We start from the raw sequence: 20,445 nt of genomic DNA on the forward strand, positions 1-20,445 counted from the left end.
CTTCACACACATTCACACACACACACACACACACACACACACACACACACACACACACACACACCATAAAACACCAGGACTAAATCCAGTCACAGCAATAATTTCATTAAATGTAAACGGACAAAAAAATTTAATTCAAGGAAAGTCTAAGCAGACCTGGTGGGAGGAGCAAGACCCAAGCATACTCTGTTCACCAGAGACACAAGCATAGACAGAAACAAAAGGACAGGGAAAGATAAAGATATGCAATGCAAATACTAATTACAGGAAAGCTAGAGTGGCTGTGTTAGTTTAAGACAAAATACACTTGAAGACATGCAGTTTACCTGAGATAAAGAAATACATTCCTTCAAATCAGTATACCACAAATGAGAAAAAGGTCAATATATCACAGGGAGATACCAAATATGTGTGTGCCTTAAGATAGAACTCAAAGATGCCTGGAGTAAAACTTACAGAACTAACAGGAAGAACAGACGCAGCTGTAACCGTGGGTAGGTCGCAACACCATTCTGTCATTAGTTGACTGAGGATATAGATGGAAATTTTTGATAAGGAAATAGAAGACTCAAATAACATCACCTGCCTCATTGACAGCCCCAGAACCCAACTGTGAAACCTACATTATTTCTAAGAGAACACAACTATTTGCCAAGGTTGGCTTTGCGTGGGACCTGCAAACACGGCTCCATAAATTTCAAGAGATGTAAGTCCTATATAATATATTCTGGACCAAACAGAATTAAATTGCAAATAAATTAACAAGAAGATATAGGTAAAAGGCTGAGGGCAGGGGTATGGAGGTGGCAGCAGAGGCAGGAGGAGAGGAGCTCCCTCACAGTCAAATCCCTGCATTCCCAGCCACAACTCTGTTCCTGCAGTGTCCAGGGAAGAGGCTAGCTGGATGGGCTGGTGAGCCCAAGTCAGGGACCATGTAGAGCCCTCTGATCGCTGAAGGCAACTGCCAGGATCAGGATGTTCTGCTTCATGAGGGACGTGGAGCCTGAGGATCCCATGTTCCTGATGGACCTCTTTGTAATTCATTACCAGCATATGAAACACATGTTGTCAGGTAGCTTTGGATATAGCCCCTTCCTTCGCATCACAGATGGTAACATGCCAGCAACCAGGCCTGTCAACAGCAGGATGTAGGCTGGGGCTGGCTCTCCTTCCGGATGCTGGGAATGTCTGGTGACTTTGTGGACCTGATTGGGAACATGGAACCCATGGCTGCTGGAGGCAACTGCCAGACCTTTTCTGTCTCCACTATCATCTCCTACTCCAATACCAGGGATGGTGCCCTCAAGATTTACCAGGAGACATCTGAGATGCTCTCTGCCCCAAGTGGGATCTGGGAGAAACAGAGGGCTGTCTGGGACTCAGCCAGTGGTCTGTCACAATCAGGACAGGGCTCACATCCTCCAGTGCTCCCGAAACCACCTAACGGGGGCCAGGAAGAACTGGAGGACTACATCAACCTGCATGAAAGCGAGGCAGCAGCATTTGATGATGAATGGCGAAGGGAGACGTCCCAATTCTGGTAGCAACTTCCTCTGGAATTTGGACAGCAGGAGGCATCTGTGGGTCCGGTCGGGGATAAAGGGCAGAGAGGCTTCCCCACCGGGCTATCCAGGGAACTGAGGAATCCCATGTGGAAATGTCCAGTCGCTATGACTGGTGAAGGCCCCAGGCTCCCGGCCTCTCTTATACAAGACTGAGAGATCATCCCTCGAAATAATGTTGTCTTTTCCAACTTCCATCCCAATTTAATATTAAATTAACAGGCAAGCTGGCCCCCACCTCTCCCTGGGGGCCTCAGGGATAACCTTTCAGTGACCCATTTAACTGCTTTTCCTGTCTCTCATCCCCTCACCGAGATGACCCCACCCATCTGTCTTCACTTAACCTGAGTTTTGCTGCTCACTCTCCAAGCCCCCTCATCTTCCCTGAGCCCCTGCCACACACTGAAACGTTTTGTGGGGCAAGCTCTCAGTTTAGAGATCCCCATCCCTCAGCTCCCCTGGACCCTTGCCCACCTCTTCCACAGAGTCCCACTGCAGATGCCATAGTCCTATCAGGATTGTGGAGACAGTAGACTAGTTCCCAACTCCTTGTCCTTTCTCCCACCCCCACATCACAAAAAACACTTCCCTATACCCTTCTCGGCCTTTACAAAAATAAATGATTTGTGCAATTTGTGACTAGGTGTTTATGGACTAAAGAAGAATGGGAAAAAAAGAAGATGTAGGTAAAATCTCCCCCAATGGGCAAGTTAAACAATATATACTTAATTTATTTATGGGTCAAAGGCATTGCCAGACAGCTTAGAGAATAGTTTAAACCCAATCATAGTGGAGATTGAAGGCAAAAATCATGAAACACAACTAAAATAATTTTCAATGTGTGCATTAGAAAGATTGTTTTAAAAAAATCAAATACACAATCACAGACCTCGCTTACCCCCCACACCATCACTGTTAGTTTTCAGGACTGAAAATACTCAACCTGATTAAACTCTGCTTCAAGCTACCTTGTGCAGCAAGCGTGGGACCCAGAGGTCTCTCCAGCTCTGCAAAGAAATGGCATTTTATGACCTCGTTTAAGCCCTTGTTGTGAGAATAAATGAATGGATATCTTAACATAGGTGAGTCTAAGTACGCCGGCAAAGCAACCCCAGCGGTAACGTACACAGATTAAAAACCCCTGGGGTGGGGGAGGGAGGAGACAGGGAAATAGAAGGGAACTGGGTGGGAAGAGTGTGTGTGTGTGTGTGTGTGTGTGTGTGTGTGTGTGTGTGTGTGTGTGTGTGTGTGTTTGTCTAAGGCACAACCAATAAACAGCTGCAGAAACAAACGAACCACCCAGATCCCTGAGCTGCTTCTGTCTCCATCTTATTCCGAGGGTTCTCAACTGAGTCCCTGTGTGAAAACCCTCCATGTACCAATATTCTTGGGTAATTTGAGCATATGTCTTGTGAGAGGAAAGCCGGAGATGTCCTGTCAGACTCTACCACGTCACCAGAGGAAAGCCACCCAGGCTGCCAGCCACGTGGAGCCCTGGCCTCAGTAAACCACATTCTTTGTCTTCCTGTTATTCTTGCCAACATGCTGGCGTTTGACTGACTTTTCCTTAATCATCCTCAGACAGCACAAGTTTAGAAACTGTCAGTGTAACTCTTTATACCATACTAAATTCCATAGGTTAATGCCCTAGCAATTACAGGAGAGTCATTTTTAATTACACGGGGAACACTGACAGCTGCCTCACACCTGAAGAGTTGTAAGTCCAGAGTGATGATTTCTTAGTAAAGGAAGCATCTCTTGGGTTGCTAATTGGATTAGGAAAGTCAGTGTTCATTCAGTTTAATTCAATTCACTGAAAACTGGTTCTTTGCACGTCACCTTTATGCTAAAAGCTGGTGCTCATGCTGGATCCTGGTGCTGGATTCTAGGTGCTGGGTGCTGGATCTAGTGCTAGATACTAGGTGCTGGTGGTATATGGGGTACTAGGTGCTGGGAGAGGCAATGGGGTTTCTGTCACCAAGGGTCTTGTACTCCAAAGATGTGCAAACCAACTTCCAAAATAGCGCAGGAGAATGAAAGATATTTCAGGACAGAAGGAGAATTACCATTATTTGTGAGAATCAAATAATCCTTGAGTCTTGAAGGGTAAGGATAACTTTTGAAGATGGGGAAAAGAAAACCTAAATGTAAGGAGCCACACAAAGATCTGGGCTGCTGGGCTGCATGGCAGTCTTGGAGCGTGTGCTCTGGGAATGCACGCTGCCTGTGACTGTGACTGGGAAAGGCAAGCAGCAAGTCTTCAGTCTATAGGATATCCTCGAGGGTGAAGGGCCACAGAAAGGTACTGCAGGGCTGTATGGAGAGTGGCAGGGTAAGATGTCCAAGACTGCAACCCCAGGAGCAGTGTGGGAGAGGAAAGGCACCTGGCCGACACCCTCCCAGCATCTCAGGAGGCCCACCCTTTTCTTGTCAAACGTCACAGCCTCTGTTATGCTTTCTCTGAAAGCCACAGGCTGGTGCCGCCCGACTTCCCAGTGCCCTGCCCCTCCCTTTTGAAATCCTCTTTGTTTGAGAGTTGTCTCTCTGCAGGCTCATGAGACTAGGGACGAGGGCTGGTGGACTTATTTATGGCCCGGGCTTCGCACACTTGAAGATACTCAAAAGATTGTTGAGTGAATGAAAAGGGTTTCCCAGGGCCCTAAGTGAGCCATCAAAAAGACAGGGAACAAGCCAGGTGTGGTAGTGCACAGCTGGGGGGAACAAGCCAGGTGTGGTGACACACAGCTGGGTGGTGGAGGCGGGGGACTGTGAGTTCAAGGCCGTCTTGAACTACATAGAGAAACCTGTCTCTATGTAGCTCGGTGGGAGGTAGTTTGCCTAGCATAGCAAGGCCCTGGGTTCAAGCTCCAGCACTGCTGAGAGAGAAGGAAAGAGAAAGAGAAGGAGGGAGGGAGGGAGGGAGGGAAAGAGGGGGGAGAGGAAGAGAGGGGGAGAGGGAGAGGGAGAGAGAGGGAGAAGAAGAAAGGGAGGGAGAGAGGGGGAGAGGGAGGAAGGGAGGGGGAGAGGAAGAGAGGGGGAGAGGGAGAGGGAGAAGGAGAGGGAGAGAGAGAGAGAGAGAGAGAGAGAGAGAGAGAGAGAGAGAGAGAGAGAGAGAGAGAGAGAGAGAGAGACAGAGAGAGATGCTGGAGAGGGATAGAGGAGGATTAGATGTCTAGCTAGAGGGGAGAAGGCTACCAGAGCCTGGCCAGAGACAGGCCCGGAAGAGAGAGTAGATCGCCACAACCTTGACGTTGTTCTTAGCGTTCACCAACCGCCAGCCTGCCCACCCTCTCGCTAGGAGCTGAAATTGAGCCTTATAAATAAAGGTTCGGCATCTTTGCATTCATGTTCTCCCATACCCTCGCTCCCCTGGAACATTATCACACAGGAAACAAGCATCAACCACGCCACTCATAACCTGCCTGGGTGGGGGTCGGGGAATAGTCTTTGCCGGCTTCAAGCACGTGATTGGTGGCTTCGGAGTACAGCCCGACCTATCAGAAAGGTTCCTCCAACCCTCTGCCCCCCGCCCCCCCGCAAGGGTGTGTCTGGGCATGGTTGGTGCTGAGGAGGTCCTTTCTGACAGCAGCTGGAACAGCTGCAGGTGAAGACAGACTCCTCTGTCACCAGTCTTGAGATACGTGTTGATCCTTCCCTGGGCTGAAGTTAGAGATTCTGCAGCCAGCTCTCAGCTGAGCCAAGCTTTTAGTTAAAGATTCAAAACAGAACCAGTGAGACGTAATCTTGTTTCATCTGTAGAGACAGAGGATCCGGTCTGCTTGGATTGCAGTCGCTGTGAGGCTTTGATAAAGAGCCTGGGAGATAAACAGCTTAGGCTCCCAGTCAAAGTCTGACGAAGGGTCCGGATAGGCTCTGGTCCACAGAGCCAAAGACTGAAGTCAGGTTGGATACTGCTGGGAACTAGCTCATTGCACAGCTCTTTTCTTCTCTTTTATTTATTTATAATATTTTTAAACTATCTTTTGAGAATCTTGTATATATGCACAATGTATTTTGATCATACCCACTCCCGGCAGCTCCCCTCCATCCCCTCTCCAGCCAATCTACACTTCCTCCTCCTAACTTCATGCCCTCTTTTTATTTTTTTTTTTAACCTACTAAGTCTAATTAGTGCTGCCCATTTGTGTTCCCATATGGGTGTGGGGGCCACTGGAGCAGGGGCCACACTCCTAAAGAAAAATGTCTCTCCCTTCCCCATTAGCCACCGACTGCCTAGAGTTCCTTAGCGGATAGTTACAAGCTGAAATAGTTACAAGCTTGGTCCTGTGTCGCACTTGTGCAGCAAACCCAGCTGCTGTGGGCTCGTGAGTTCAGTGACTGAGTCATGCCCAGAAGACAGCATTTCATGGCACTCCCCTGCATCATCCTCCAGCTCTTCCACTCTTTCAGCGCCCCAGTTCTGTGCTTCTGAGCCTTGGGTAGGAGGAGGTTAGAAGTGCTTTGGGAAACCCTGTCCTGGGAAAGTGACAGCTTTCTGAATGACTCGCTTTGGGTCCTGTTCTTGGCTGGTTTGCTATGAAGAAGATGGAAGTCTCAGAGCTAGGTGTGGTGGCTCACCCCTCTAATCCCAGTATCAGGAGGATTGTCATGAGTTGGAGACCAACTCGGGCAGCGGAGTAAAATTCTTAGGAAATAACACAACAACAGCAAAAACATAAAGAAAGAAAAATATACAGCCTCTAAACTTCCTACCAGGCCACACCACAGAAGTTGTAAATAAGTCCTGTTCATGGAGGCTGGGGCAGCCTTAGCTATAAAGATAGGAGGGATTGGTGAGGTGACATCCATGTATTCTGAAATCCAAATGGGCCGTAGCTTAAGACTTCCCAGCTGGATTCATTCATTCAACATGTGTTGAGGACTGGGAGACAATGAGCGACAACTTGTGAGTGAATTAACAACAAAATCAGTACAAGAAGCAATGTAATAAACAACACATTTATTAAGATAAGAAAATGCTTGTACATTTTATTTTCCTATTTATATATAAATGCTGTTATAGAATGTGCTTCTGTTAATTAATACAAGACCTAACATTAAAGAACCAAGGGCTTTTTAATTAGTAGATTTCACTGTTACTTATTGTATTTTACTTTTTGTGGTGCAGGGCCTCACACATGTGAATTCTCTACCCCTGGGCTGATCTTCAGCCCTTGGTCTTTTTTGAGGCAGTCTTCCTATGGTGCTCAAGCTAGCCTTGAAGCCACTATGCAGCCCAGGTTGGCCTCAAACTTGTAATCCTCCTGCCTCTGTAATTTATGAGTGCTGGAATTAAACATTGGGCATCACCAGACCTGACAAGAGAGCAATTTTGAGAGCAATTTCACATTTACAGAAAAATTAAGCACGCTGCATAAAGTCCCCACAAGCCCCTTCTCCCAAGTGCCTCTGTTATTCACGTCCTGCACTGAGATGGTGTGTTGGTTACAGCTGGTATGACAATGCCAATAAACTATTATTCACTAAAGTCCAGTTCAGTGCCCACACTTGGCATACGACTCTCTGTGAGTTTGGACAGATGTATAATGCTGTGTGCTCCCCATTAGAGCATCACAGAACCGTTTCACTATCTAAAACCCTTGTGTGCCTCACTTTCTCCTTCTTCCATCCAGCAACCTTTCACAGCCATTGATCTTTTTACTGTCCCAAGAATTTCACCATTTCCAACTATCAGATTGTAAGACTCCTAAAGTGCATGGCCTTTCCAGGCTGCCTTGTGTCATTCAGCAAAGCACACACCAAGTTCCTCCACGTGTTTTCTAGTGTTCCATGGTGGATTTTTTGACTGGTGAATAATATTTCATTGTATGGACGTACCACAGTTTGTTTCACTTGTAGAAGGAAGGCCATTTTGTTTGCTTCCAAGTTTTGCCACTCATAAATAAAACTTCTATAAACATCCTTACAAGTTTTTGTGTGAGCATCAGTTCTGACTTGCTTGGGTAAAAAAAGAAAATGTCGAACTGTCTTTCAAAGTTTCACACTCCCATGAGTGATGAGAGTCCCTGTTGCTCTACATCCTTGATAGCACTTGGTGTCATCAGGGTTCCGAATTTCGGCCATTCTAAAGGTGTGTAGTGGCATCTTCACCGCTGTTTTAATTTGTGTTTCCTTGGTGAGATGTTACATTGGACATCCTCACATGCTTATGTGTCAGCATCTTTGGGGAGATGTTTGTTGTGGTTCTTGCCTGTTGGGGAATATTCAATCACACTGTGAAACCCAAATTAGCATTTTCATTAATTAAATAAAATTAACTTTGGGTCAGGAGGCTGAATTAGTGACTAGTTGACAGAAAGTAACTATAGAGCCTCAGAGGGCACCTGGAAGAGATAGAGAGAAGCAGTGGCGGTAGTAGGGAGGGATTTTGAGTGGCACGGCTTTTTGTTGTTGTTGTTTTGGCAGAGTGAAAGAATAGGCTTTTTGGAAGATGCCAGCCAGGAGAGAAGGTTGGCTAGTTACTACTCAACCTCTCTGAGCTAGCAGGTTTTCACCTCAGCCTTTGAGTCTCAAGTCTTATTTATAAATAGAAATATAGAGATTCGGCTAAATATACCTTTAGCTGTAGCGACAGAGCCAGTGCCTACAGGAACAGAATTCCCACTGTGGCCTGAGTGGCCAGGCCACTGTCAGAGAAGCAGACTGGTAACTGTGGAGTCACAATTGCTGACTGAAATAGCAGTAGATTAAGGCGCAGTCATTGTGTCAAAGATAAAACAACATTTGCCCTTTTGAAGAGCTAGAGCAGGAAGGGGACTGGCCTGGAACTCTGCATAGTCCACGCTGGTCTTAAACTTGTGGAAATCCTATCTTGGTCTTTCAAGTGTTGGCATTTCAGATGTGAGCCACCTCTCCAAGCTTTGAGTAGTTTGAGAAGTTTGGGTCCCAGTTTGATGAGTTAATTGCCTGTCTTTGATACTGGCTCATAGTTAAATGGTTAGGTGTGTTCCTCTAGTTTAACTAGTCTTTTCATTCCCCCTCCCTCTACAGTGTGTTTCACAGTCCAGCCTCCAACCTCCTCATCTCCAGAATGATGCTTTTAATATGTTATCATCAAACTAAGGTCACCCAATTTTCTCTTCCATTTGTTTTCTAGAAGATTAGCAAGTTCGCTCTTTTCATTTAGATCCATGATCCATTTTGAGTCAATTTTTTGTGAGAGGTGTCATGATTTTTCTTAAAGATTATCTTTTCTCCAATGAGTTGCTTTTGTTCACAAAAATCAGATTTTTGAAGTTTGAACTAATAGATATTGCCTTTTGTTGTGACTAGACAGGGTCTTACTGTGCAAGCCAGGCTAGCCTCAAGTTCCCAGTCTCACCGTTCCATTCTGCCCAGTCCTGGATCATAGGTGTGTGCCACCACACCTCACACACAGTTGCCAAATCCTGAGCAACAGAAAGGAACAATGAGATGTTCTGAAAAATAACTTTCAAAATAAAGCACAAGAAACCCATGGGGCAGCTTTGAACCCAAGATCTATGCTGCAAAGTGCTCCTAGATAGTCCTCTTCTACAGCCCAGCTTCTCCCTGGCTATGGCCTCTGTGGCCCTCGGGACATTATCATATCTCCTTGCCCATGTTTTTCCTGCACTCATCTGAGAGCAGGAAACTGAAGCAACCCAGTGAAGAGTGCAAGTGCTAAGTGATGCAGTGGAGAATGTGGGAAGAAAGGCGCGTTGATGTCAACATAACGCTGTCCACACTCAGACTAGACGCCGCTCCCCAACTCACAACGCAGTGATACCGGTAACTCAGAACACAGTGAGACAAGAGAGAAATGAGCAAAAGATGGAAAATGAGACACAAATAGGAATGTCCAAATGGACACAACAAACTGTTGTGTGGGGAATGTCACTAGAAAGACAGGAGGCAAATATAGAGCCTTCATTATATTCTAGACACTTTGTCTAGACTCTCAGAAGCAAGGTCCCCTTTAAGATCACAATTCTGTAATTTAGATAGTCCCTCTGTCCCAAGGAGGACACTAAAGTAGAAAGGAACAAGAATATGAAAAAGAGAAGAAGAAATCCCCACATTGCACCTTCAAGGGTTTTATATTGCAGCTGGGCTCGACTGAGACCTGTCATTGACAAGAGCTGGGCCACAGCTATAGTTAAACATTCTACAGTCCACACATCCCAGGAAGCTTTCAGAACCATGGCTGGCCAGCTGAGAGGGGTGCTGCAGCATCCACTACAGACTGGTTGCAGTGAAGGTGACCTCCAGGAAGCCACCAAACGCAGAAGGATCAAAAGTTTCAAGAGCGAGACTGGAAGAGAGTAGAGGAGTGAAAGTTGCTGAAGTCAGCTTCAGTAGGGAGCATCTACTATTTGGGACATCCCTGAAGTCATAATGACCTCCCTGTAAATGGGGACACCTTGGGAGTTGGTGGAAAGTAGAGATCCTGCCCAGTCTGTGGTGTCTCTGAATGGGCGACACAATTCTTAGTAGTGTGTTTTCATCGTTGGAGGATGGGTGTGCTGGGCTTGGAAGCCCAGAAAGGGAAGGCCTTCCTGTGGCTGGAACTTGGAAGGAAACATTTAAGGGAGGGACCCCTCAGGGCAGGGAGTTTGGAATCTTGTAGGAGCAGCTTGTATTAGTCACTGCCCTGTCACTGTAGCCAAAACACCCAATGTAGACAACTTCAGCCTTCACATCGTCCGCATCGGAAGGTTTCCTCAAGGGCGGGAAGATGCGGTAGGAGAGCTTGGTTCATGGTGACTGGAGTGGTCAGAGGGAGAAGCTGTTGTAGCAGATCGGAAAGCAGAGAGGGCAAGGCAGGAACTAATATGAGATACGACCTTCAAAAGCTCGCACTTAGTGACCATTTCTATCAGGCAGACCCCCACCCTCCAACATCTCCAGAACTTCCCAAAATAGCAGCACATCTGGGGACCAAGCATTCTAAATGAGGGCCCATGGAAGACATTGGAGACTCCAGCGTGGGTCATCTACCTCTCTCACACCTGGGTCTTCTTTCCCATCCTCCCACATCGCAGCCTCAGATATCCCATGCTCTCTCAAATGATCCCCAGAAATAGTCTGAAAATATAGTTACAACTTGCTGCCAAGGAACAAGGCTCTCACATGCCCTCCACCTCTGTGCACCAAACATACAGCCACTAGCTTATGAAAAACAAACGTCCTTCACCAGAAAGGGCAGGTAAAGTCCTTGTAGCCAAGAGAGGGTGAAAAGTGAGTATATTCATCACTTTCTAGTTACAAAGTATCTGGCGAAAGGAAAGGTTTCCTTTCAGCTCTCTGTCTAAGAAGGATGCAGACTTCCATGGTAGAGCATGCATACAGTCTGTGGTGGCAAGAGGTCACGTGCAGAGTGAGCTGAATGATGAGCTCAGTCCTCTTTCTCCTTCATATCCAGCCCATGATCTGTGCCTAGTGGATGGTGCTGCCCACATTCGGGGTAGGTCTTTCTCCCTCAGTCAATCCTCTCTGGAAAAGCTCTCACAGTTGCACCCAGAGCTGTGCCTCCTAGGTGACTCCAAATCCAGTCCGGTTGACAACTGAAGATGGACCATGGCGGTACATCACTGAGAAAGTCCACAAGGAAACACTGAAGGAGAATCAAGGGGAGATTTAAAAGCAGATGATCTGCCTTTTGATTCCTGACACCTAGATGTCTCATCTCAGCACTGTTGGGTAATTCTACTGGGTTCCTTAGTTCTCCTTCAGGACTGAAAACATATTCCGTGTCCAGCCCAAGTCCTGAAAGCATTCATTGGTTAATACCCACCTGCTAAAACTGTCAAATCTTTGGTCTTCTATTTTAAAGAATAGTTAAGGGAAACACATAAGAAGGCAAAAAGTCAGTATAAGAAGTTCATTGCTCTGAAAGATGCATTTGTAGTTAAAGAACTTGGCATCTAATGGTGGGCAATCTCTTCACTTCTAAGGGCATACTCACATACAAACATCTCCAGTATTACTCATTTTTTTTTTTTTCTGGGGAGGGGAGGAGAAGACAATCATACTTAAATACCCCAACTCTCTTCTGGCTTGTCTCTAATCTCTTTTTTTCCTCACAATTCATTGAGAGCAGAAAACAAAATTAAACTGATTTGTAAAATTACTTATTACAGATAATACATAACAGTTCACATCTTCTGGGGTGAGGTGTACTGGCACATGCCTGTATTCCCAGTGCTCAGGAAGCAAAGGCCAGAAGATCACAAATTCAAGGCCAACCTGGATTACATAGCAAAACCCTGGCTCAAAACAAATAACAACATTTGTGGTAGTGTATACCACAGATACAAATGAAGCGCTAAACAAGACCTCTCTGTTCAGAAACCTTTCCGTGGCTCTCATGCTCCTGGCCACACAGTGAAGCCCTTGACCTTAGCACAGTCCTGACCAATGTTCTATACGCGGTTGTTTACAAATCATGACTCTCAAAGGAGAAGCAACTTGTGGGCTACAGAGTTCAAAAGCTTAGCATAGGGATCAGTTAGCATCTCCTGGGAGGATGAATGACCCCACACATGCTGGTTAATATTATGTATGAACTTGCCTAGTCCAAAAGGCCCAGATGTGTTTTGTCAAGCACCAGTCTCAATGGCATTATGAAGACAGACATATGTAGTTTCTAAATGTGAATAACAGTTAAATCACTGACTAACGTAGGTGGCCCACTGTAATGGGAGTGACCCTTATGAAATCAGCGGAAGGCCACAGGAGAAAAGGCCGAGGTCAGCTAAGGAAGAGGGAACCTTGCCCCAGACTTTTCTGAGACTCCACTGAGTCACCAGCTCTACCTGGTTCTCCAGCCTGACCTGTGGATTTCGGATTTAATGACCCCACATTTCAAAAGCCAGTTCTTTAACATGAATCTCTCTGAATACACACACAGAGTGCCTGTGGGTTCTCGGTCTTTGGAGAGTTCTGACTCACTCACACATCATCCTTCAGAAAACTGTCCCCACCTGGACACACATTGCCACACTGGCTCCTCCCCCAGCCCAGCTGCCTCCCCCTCCCTGATTCCTCCTTCACCTCACCCCCACCCCAGGTGAACCTGTGTGGCCTTGACCAGCCACATTGTCTCCCACCTAACTCCTACCAAAGACAAAGCTACAACAAACCCAGCAAACGCATCCAAAGTGGCTTTTATTCACAGTTCTAGAACCAAATAGGCCTCAGGGCCAGAGTGGCTTCTGAGAATTACGGCACTATAGCGTGCCTAGCTGACACTCATGGGCAAAGAGGCGAGATGAGCCCATGTGGAGATGGCTTAACTGTCTCCAGCTCAACATTCCATGTGCGCCCATGGATCACCCGCAATGATTGAGGCTCAGTTGCCATGACTGACTGATTTATTGACTGATTCACAGGTTATCTGTACTAAAGTAGGTTGCGTTTTGTTGCATAAGGGCTTGAATACAAAGACTTTCTCTGGCTTTAATTTTGTTGAACAGAGAACTCACTTTTGCCAACCAGCAAACTGTACGCTGATTCAATTCCGTTTGAACTGTACTCTGTCACTCTGTCGGTTAGAGTATTCCGGAAGGGTAGATCTAGGTGGGTGAGAGTGGGTCAGAGAGAAGGAAGCAGGGTCTGGAAGGTTCCATAGGAATGAAGCCAGGATGTGCAGCACATGTCTGTGGCAAGTACAGGGAGGAAGGAAACTTCACGGACAGGAGTCGGGGTAAGGGTGAAGGGGGTAAGCAACAAGTCTTGGATTGTCCTCCAGAGCTTCACCCCTGCCTTCCCATTTCATTGCACAGCGCTGTTTCAGCACAGCCCAAGGCCAAGGTCGTCAACACCAGGTACTCTCGAGACTGCGTTTTTTGTCAGCATTTTTTTTCTGCTGGTGGTAAGAGAAGGTTTGACTCACAGGACTGGCTTCCTCCGAGAGACAGCTGAGACCCAGCAAGCTTCATTTCCAGCCCCAGGGGCTCAGTTGTACTACAGTGCCACTTGGAAACCCATCACCCCATGACCTATCCAGCAGCCCCTACCTGTGGGCCATTCTCTGGCCTCTGCATGTTATCCCCTAACACACCCCAGCTGCCTCTTCCATTTTCAGCGGTAACTGTTGGCTGTATCAGAACATGGCAGGGGACTGTTGGCTCATATAGCTTAGAAGATATCATGCAAATTACCATAGCTGCTGGCTACTGTCTGAGCAGATTTAATGCTGCCCTAATAGAACACCTCAGACTGAGCAGTTGATAATGAACACAAAGTTACTGGCTCCGGTTCTGGAGGCTGTGAAGTACCATGTCAAGATGCTGGCCAGTTGAACAGTTCTACCTCAAAGAGGGTAATTAGAACACTCCCTCTTCACATGGTAGAAGGCAAGGGGGCAAAGATGGGACTAGGGGCCAACCCCCCCCTTTATGGAGGTACTAATCCCTTAGAGGGGGACCTAATCACCTCTTAGCACTGTCACATAGTTCTTAAATTCTGGCATGGTCATTTCAAAGGGAACATTCACCCCATTGCATGTAATCATAGCACACTAGCTCCAAGCACAACCTTCATTAAGATCTCCTATTCAGCTCTGCCCAATGCTGTCCCTGTCTCATGTCCTAGGCTCAGCCTCTCTCCCAGATTAGCCACACATCCCTGACCACTATTCCCAGCACAAGCCCTCTTCTTTAAGCAGGCCAGCCTGTCTCCTCACTGTCACCAGCACACATCAGACTCTCCCAGCCACCTCCAATTCAGCAACCCCAGCTGAAAACCTGTCCCAGACCTTTCCATCCCTTTCTGGTCTCCTGAAAAATAAAACTTGGAGTATTTTCCAACTTGTTCATCTTTCTATTGTGAAATAGTACTGTGTGATATCATTATGTGATGTAACATACTCTTTTATGGCCAGAAGTGAAGGCATTTTAGTAAACCTGAGCATGTGGATTTAAGGCTCAAATGAGTACTGTCCTGCTATGGAAACATCTCAAAGAAGTTACTGGTAAGTTATTAAAAATCCATTTCAAAAGCAAATAAAATCAGAAAATAATCTCCATAAATACATTGGAAGGATTTCACAACCTGTGTTGGTTAGTTTTTGTCCACTTGACACAAACTACAGTCACCTGGAGAAAGGGAACCTCTATTGAAGACTCACCTCCATCAGCTTGGCCTGTAGGCAAGTCTGTGGGGCATTTTCTTGACTAATGATTGACGTGGGAGGGTCCAGCCCATTGTGGGTGGTGCCACCCTGGGTAGGTGGTCCTGGGATGGAGAGGTGCTTAGTCTTACTGCAACTTGATATGCCATGTTTTAATGATACTCATAGGATACCTGCCCTTCCCTGGATGGAGACAGAAAAGGAAGGAATAGGGAAGAGGAACTGGGAGGGGAGGATGCAGGTGAGACTGTGGGTGGGATGTAAAAATAAATAGATGAATTTTTTTTTCTTTCGAGACAGGGTTTCTCTGTGTAGCTTTGCGCCTTTTTCCTGGAACTCACTTGGTAGCCCAGGCTGGCCTCGAACTCACAGAGATCCGCCTGGCTCTGCCTCCCGAGTGCTGGGATTAAAGGCGTGCGCCACCACCGCCCGGCAATAGATGAATTTTTAAAAAAGAAGAAGAAGAAAAGAAAGAAAGCAGTCTGAGCAAGCCATAGAGAGCAAGCCAGTAAGCAGCACTCCTTCATGGTTCTTGCCTTGGTTTCCCTCAATGATGGACTGTGAGAAGATGTTTGCAAATTAGAGCTGTAGGCTGTATACACTTTAGACAGCAAGAAACCAAAGATGGAGAGTTCAGAATTTCTTAAGAAAATGCCCTACTTGTAGACACTTCAGATCATTTTCCCAGAAGGTCAATGTATCAGGCGCTCAGGTGGACATAACCCTTCAAATCCCCCAGCTTTTGTGACCCTCCCTCTAGGCTCAACAGCAGACCATGTGTGGACATGGCCTAGCAGCTACAGCTCCAACAGAAGGCAACTCTACATAGTTAAAAGGGAGGTTTATTTTGTAGGGTAACTTACAAGTGAAGGGATAGGTTACAGGGTCCGGGAAAGGTGTAGCGCAGTCCGGCGGTGTTCTCTGGAGAACTCTGTTCAGTCTACCTCCAGCGTCCAGGATCCAGGAACCAAGAGCGCCTGCACATCCCGATCTCAGGTCTTCTGGGCTCCTGTCACTTGCCTCGTAGGCATGGCAGTTACCAGAAAACTCAGTGGAGGTAGTACTTCCAGGTCAAAGCTGAAACAGCTACCCACTACAGATCTCTCTGAGTTCAAGGCCAGCTTTGTCTACAGAGCAAGATCCAGGACAGGCACCAAAACAACACAGAGAAACCCTGTCTGGGGGGGGGGGGGGGGGGGGGGGGGGGGGGGGGGACAAAAAAACATAATGATCTAGCTGCCACCATAGTATGTATGTACAAGGCACCCAACTGATGGTCAAATATGCTAGAACCATACTTTTCCTCATTTTTTAAAACCAGATTCTTCTAATATTTGTAATTAAGTATCAAATAATCCAGGCTGGCCTCAAACTTACTATATAGTGGAGGATACACTTTTCTGATCCTCTTGCCTCTACATCTTGAGTGCTGGGATTACAGGTGTCTGCAACCACACCTAGTTTTAGGCTGTGAAGTTGCTCAAACCCAGGGCTTCATGCATTCCAGATGACTCTACCAATCCGAGCTACATCTCCAGTCCAATAAACACTTCTTGAATGCATTCCCTTGACAAACACCTGCTGGGATCCCAGAGTACACCAAACACAGCACTTGTGCTTGTACGGGGGTTATGAAGAGCCAGAGGATGCTGTCAGCAAGGTATCCAGCTGAGCAAGAAGACCAGCGATGACTAAGAAGACATGCGTCATCCAGTGGAACACCAGTAAAGGGACACAGCTCCTTAGAGAAATGGCTGACTCTAGGGCTGTAGCCGGGAGTTTCCAAGGTGAGCCTGCAGCATCTCGTAGGGACAGACAGACAGTGCTGCAGCATGCTTATATACACACAGTTGTGGGTGCACAGCGAAGGGGAAGCAGGAGTCAAGGGGAAGGTGGAAACAATCTGAACATCACAATAATGAAGGTAGCATGGGGTTGTAATGCAAAGAACAGAATAAATACGCACGAGTGTGTGCTGATATAAAAAGGTGATTGGAGGGCCAGGTGCTGGTGGCGCATGCCTTTAATCCCAGCACTCAGGAGGCAGAAGCAGGCGAATCTCTGTGAGTTCGAGGCCAGCCTGGTCTACAGAGCGAGATCCAGATCCAGGACAGGCACCAAAACTGCACAGAGAAAGCCTGTCTCGGAAAAAAAAAAAAAGTGATTGGAAGAACTGACAAAATACATCTGCAAAAACTAACAGACATCCCACACCTTAGGTACAGGCTGTGCAAGTGATCTCATCAGAGAAGTACTATGTGGAAGCGGGGAAGAGTGACCTTACAGGGGCAAGAGCTCACAGGCACCACCTCAGCCACTTGGCCAAGATGGGCATTAGCAGTCAGGGACTGGTATGTGCCTTTGATATGATGTGTGGAAGGTAACTCTTTCCTTCCATGGTCATTCTCTCGAAGCATTTAACCCCTATCCAATCCTGCAGACAGAATCTGAAAACCCCAAGGAGGGAGTCTACTAAATACAACGTGAGTCTTCTGTTGAATGAATAGACAAATGTTAGCTTTTATTTCAAAAACTACGTTATTTTCCTCTCTTCCAGGCATGGAGAACTATGCCAGGGAAAACGCAATCTGGTCCTGTGTTTCCAGATTCGACAGTGAATGCCTGAGCAATGGGACAGGACCCCATCCTTGAGCACATGTACCAGCTGCCAGGCAGAGGGCGTGGCAGTCTCTCCCTTCTGCTCCTTTTGCAAAGGGACAAGAGGACTCTCAGGGGAGAAATGCTCAAAAGAGCCTCTTGTGCTCATTTCTTCCCATCTCATATTGCAGAATCCACACCTTGCGCATTTTGTACTCATTAAATGTAGGGCCTTAGAAATCACCATTGCAATGCCAGGGGAGGGAGTAATCAAACTAATTCAGGTCCCCAGTTACAACCAAGTCTACAAGGATCTTTCTCAGTGTGGTACAGTGCTTTCTGATGGTGGTCACATTGTAGCTGGCTCCTGAAAGTTTTCATGTCTGACACAAATCCACATGATCTGTCACCATGCCAGGCGTCTTTGTACCACATGTTTAGTTAACTGACTTTTCAGTTTCCTAATGAGAAGCTCATCAAATCAGTAAGCTCACATGGTCTACATGAATTTCTGCTGCAACAAGCCTTCCCGATGAGGAGTGAAAATTGAACAATAAGGGTAAGTGGTAAGAAATACATGACAAGATCAAAGACCTCTGAGCCAGCATAGATGATCTGAACAACAACAACAACAACAACAAAGTTAACTATTTGTTGAGAGGGCTCCTCTTCAGACACCTGTGTAATAAGGCAATCCTCGGGGCTCTTTTGTCTGACTTCTGTCCTGTGTGGTCCTGGAGCATCTTCCACTGGCCTGCATCTGGCACTGTCTTACAAGGAGCCAGAACCAGAAGTAAGATCATGTCATTCTATAGGAAGAAGCAAAAGTTGGTTTCCAGGGTTACCTGCTGTGCTGGTTCAGCTCTTCCCAGCACTGCACCAATACTTGTGGACCCATTACCTGCTATGCGCAGAGTGCCCGTTACTGTAGGAAAGAAGAAAGGAGAGAGAAGGCCAGAACTCCAAACTTAAATCTCACAATCTTCAAAGAAGTTTACCATCTGCCTGGGGTGAGGGTGGGGGGTTGTTTTCCTGTGGCCACAGGTGAGCTTGCCTGGAGTGCATGCTGCCAGTGGGATGGAGAAGGAACCAACCCTCTGCTGTGGCCAGGCTGTGGGAGGCAGGGAGGAACACCAGGGCAGCCGACAGCCGTCCTGGGTTCCAGGCCATTCCAGGGACCACCTAAATACTCTAAATTTGGATGATTCAGGCCAATTTCTGAGAACCTCGTGTTCAAGTATTTTAGAAGGTGGGTTTTTATAAAGTGTTGGCTCAACTTCCATGACCTGGGAGAGACATTTTAGGAAACACTATTAATTCTTTTTTGTGAAAGAATATGACCCAACAAGTAGAGTATAGGTAAGGTGGGGACAATATAATTACCAACCAATTTTGTGGAATAAGCAAGTTACACATCTCTTGTCTGATGTAGGATAAGGCAAGCTCTGTAAAGCCTGATCCCTAAATGGCTTCCAATATTTCCAGCCCGGTAGCCCCCACACCACCCTCTGTGTTTTCTCCCACTTCTCCCTACCCTGTCTGTGACAGCAGACGCTGTGGGGTCTCTCAGCGACACCAGACCAGAGGGAAATCCACTTCACTTCCCTGGAGGAGGCTTGAAGGGATTCAGGTGACTAATAAAAGCAACACTTGTGACTCCTAAGTGGCCATTAATGAATAAAGAACCCCCAGGCTGCACTGGAGGAGAGGATGCCCAAAGGGTCCACAAAGGAGGATGAAAATAAGCCAGCTGCCTCCTTAATGCTGCTACCAACAGAAGCAACTCGCTGCTGGCGCAAAGCCCACTCGCCCAAAGCCTGCTCCCTTGGCGTTCTGGGCAGCCCTCACCTCATTACTTGAGCCCTCCAGTGTCCAGTCCCAGCAGGGCCTCAGCGGGCAACTCTTCCCTGCCCTTGTTGGGACCTGGCTGAGCTTGCCCATCGCGGTCCACGCTCCACCCACATCCACGAGAAGGGACATGCCTTGTGTCCCCAACCCAAGCCTGGCGCTTAGGCTGGTACCTCTCCTAGGGGACACGTCGTGGTCCCTGACCCCAGAGGAAGGGTCTCACCTGAGTCCTCTAATCTACGCCCCCTAAGACGGACCCGCCCTGATCCCCTAACCCTATAAGGAAGGCCCCCCTGCTCCCTGCTCCACAAAAGGGGACCCGCCCCGCGCCCCCAGCCCGGAGGGAGGGCGGTGCGCACCTCGGCTGGCTGGCGCGACCGACGTGTGCCCGCGCTCCTCTCCCGCAGCCCTCCCGTGCGGCGTCAGGCAGAGGCGGGGTAGGGCGCGGTTAAAAGAAGCCGCAGGTGGAAACCGGGGCTCCACCCGCACAGTCCCCGATTCCGTTCCCGCTGCGAACCGTGGGCGCCAGATCCGACCTGCGCTCCCGACCGGAGCTGTGGACACCGCTGCAAGCCGGGAGCCGGATCCCACCCAGCAGGTAAGCGCGAGTGGGAGAATTTCCTCCGAGAAGCCCGAATAGGTGAAGGAAGTGGACCGTCCCCTTCCTCGCCATATTTGCCCCTGTGGGGCGCAGGAGTAGCGACAGTCCCCAGGTGGCCCAGTGGCCACAGGCAGAGTCTTGACGGTGCGGTGGGTTCCCGCACCCGGGCTGCCGGCATCCTTATCTGCCTCCCATCGGCATCCTTTGCGCGCCCCCCGCGGGCTAGAACCGCTGCGAGGTGGTTATCATCCCCACCGTCCCCTCCCCCGCGCGCTGCTCCAGAAACTGGGATCAACTGGTTTGACTTGTGCACACATCGTGCCCCTCTGACTTGCACAACAGGTTTTAGAAATACATCAAGTTGTGTAAAGTGACCAGAGTCCGGACTGAGTCCTTTTCCCCACTTCCTTTGCTGGTTTGGGGCTGTCTTTGATTTGGAGGTCATCGACCTGTTCCATTTGGGTTTGGGGAGCGGAAATGCAGAGCAAAAGAATGATGTTTAAGTTCAGTCCAACCCCGAGACTTGGAGCAATGGATAAGTTTTGGACAGAAATGTCCATCCAGGTTGCATGATTAAGACTCAGGAACTTATGAAACGAAGATGACAGTAGTGTGCACAACAGTAATTAAAAGTAATTGGTGACACATCTGATTAAAAAGTTCAGACACGAGTAGTATTTCCTTGTCGGGTGAATGAGCCTCGTCCCAGGTGTTAGCCTGGT

General features: G+C 47.7%; 1 long non-coding RNA gene and 1 pseudogene across 3 annotated transcripts; one reads left to right on the plus strand and one right to left on the minus strand.

Annotated features, from left to right (window-relative positions):
* The first annotated feature begins 975 nt into the window (after positions 1–975).
* Positions 976–1,681, plus strand: LOC128107929 (myeloid leukemia factor 2-like; annotated as a pseudogene).
* Positions 1,682–6,507: 4,826 nt separating this feature from the next.
* On the minus strand, positions 6,508–19,719 carry LOC128107343 (uncharacterized). Of its 3 annotated transcripts, XR_008217050.1 has the most exons (5): positions 19,123–19,719; positions 16,054–18,083; positions 15,540–15,854; positions 14,674–14,780; positions 6,508–7,773 (listed from the first exon to the last, which is right to left on the minus strand). It is a non-coding gene; the product is annotated as an uncharacterized LOC128107343 (long non-coding RNA). The 3 variants fall into 3 exon arrangements; XR_008217051.1 differs by lacking the exon at positions 14,674–14,780 and having other exon boundaries at positions 15,540–15,850; positions 17,953–18,083; XR_008217049.1 differs by lacking the exon at positions 14,674–14,780.
* Between the last annotated feature and the right edge of the window lie 726 nt (positions 19,720–20,445).

Source organism: Peromyscus californicus, unplaced genomic scaffold (assembly GCF_007827085.1).
Source record: "Peromyscus californicus insignis strain IS unplaced genomic scaffold, ASM782708v3 Scaffold_12__1_contigs__length_115047231, whole genome shotgun sequence".
In the NCBI taxonomy this organism is placed as follows: Eukaryota; Metazoa; Chordata; class Mammalia; order Rodentia; family Cricetidae; genus Peromyscus; species Peromyscus californicus.